Below are 1,640 nucleotides of genomic sequence, written 5' to 3'. Positions count from 1 at the left end.
AAACGATCACCAGGGCATTTTAGGATAGGAAACTGGTCCTTGTATGCTCGTATTCTGTCCTCCCCCAGGAGGTGTCCCGTCTGCTGTGAAATTCTTGACCCCCTCAGAATTGTTAGGCTAGAAGGAAAGGGATACATAAGTAAGTATGAACTGGCTTTCCTGGAGATGGCCTGGGACATGGGATATTTAACCCATCTGTGTTTTCATCTGCACCTGATCAAGCCCACCAAGGCAGAACGGATTTTAAGGGAGAAACAGTCTTGGACGACGTGGTGTTCTGGTTCGGCTGTGCTGACCAGCAGGTGAAGACACACCGATCTCCCTTCTCCCTCTGAGATCTGGCAGGTAAGGCTCTTCTCACCCCAATTAGGAAGGAGGCAGAATGGCAATTTAAGTGCCATTGAGTGGAAATATCAGAAGTACATAGGTTACTGAGAACTTCATAGAACGTAAAGGAAAAGTAGAAGAAGGTCCGAGAAGGTAAGCAAGATGGGGGGAAGTGAACCTAAGGCAACTGTGTTGGAGTGCATGATTAAAAATTTAAAGAAGGGATTAGGAGGAGACAGTGGGGTGAAGATGAAGCCTAACTGCCTCTACAGACTCTGTGAGGTCGGATGGCCCTCTGTGGGAGTAGGATGGCCACCAGAGAACACCATGAACTTAAAAATAGTGGAAGCAGTGCTCGCTTCGGCAGCACATATACTAAAATTGGAACGATACAGAGAAGATTAGCATGGCCCCTGCGCAAGGATGACACGCAAATTCGTGAAGCGTTCCATAAAAAAAAAAAAATAGTGGAAGCAGTCTATACAGTAGTCACAGGAGAGCCAGGACACATGGATCAATATCCATATATTGACTCATGGCTAGGGTTAGCTCAAGACCCTCCTACCTGGACAAGGTTCTGTATCCATAAGGGAAAAGGAAAAATATTAATGGCACAAAAATTGACTGATGATAAAAAAGGAAATTCTACAGGATTTGGACGGGGATGACCTGACCCCTCCCCCATATTGGATAATGACACACCTGCCTCCCAGTGCTCCACCAGGACCAGAGGCCGCCTTAAAGCCCGATCCAGGGCCAGGGGAAGTCCCTGCAGCAGCCACTCCTATTCCTCCAGCTCTCCCGGAGTTCGTAGAGCTGCCGTTTTGGTGGACTCCGATCCCGGTGACAGAAGCCTCTGGCCAACACTTCCAGGATCTGGCTCCAGCCGAACCGCCCAAGCTATACCCACCTCTCCTGGTGAGTATTGATGAGAAGGGGAGGGAGACTTTGGAATTAAGCAGAGACTGCACTCTGCCAGAGAGCTGGAGGGAATGAAAGAGAACAGACAAGAGATTTACAATGCTAGCTGCTGCTCTGGGAAAGTCTATCTCGGGCTCTCCAGAAAACCTCCTCTGCCCCAGGGATAGGACAGTCCTTCAACCAGTCCCAACGGAGGCTCTGGGCCCCATTACAGCCAAACCACTGTGCCCAGTGCTGAGCTTTTTGTCACTGGAAGAATGAATGCCCTAAGGCAAGGAAGGAAGAGGACACTCCCGCAGTTGTGGGGCTTGCTGACTTGGAAATTAAGTAGGGTTGCCAGGGCTCAGAGATATCAGATCCCCGAGAGCCCATGGTAAACTTAAAAGTGGGGG

The 1,640-nt window shown here is 49.5% G+C and overlaps 1 non-coding gene across 1 annotated transcript; it reads left to right on the top strand.

The window, feature by feature from the left end:
- Positions 1 to 678: 678 nt before the first annotated feature.
- Positions 679 to 785, top strand: LOC128065797 (U6 spliceosomal RNA). The gene has a single exon (XR_008201167.1). It is a non-coding gene; the product is annotated as a U6 spliceosomal RNA (small nuclear RNA).
- The last annotated feature ends 855 nt before the right edge of the window (positions 786 to 1,640 follow it).

Source organism: Budorcas taxicolor, chromosome 19, assembly GCF_023091745.1.
Source record: "Budorcas taxicolor isolate Tak-1 chromosome 19, Takin1.1, whole genome shotgun sequence".
Classification (NCBI taxonomy): domain Eukaryota; kingdom Metazoa; phylum Chordata; class Mammalia; order Artiodactyla; family Bovidae; genus Budorcas; species Budorcas taxicolor.
Note: the sequence above shows the minus strand (reverse complement) of the source record. Positions and strands in the feature narration are given on the sequence as shown.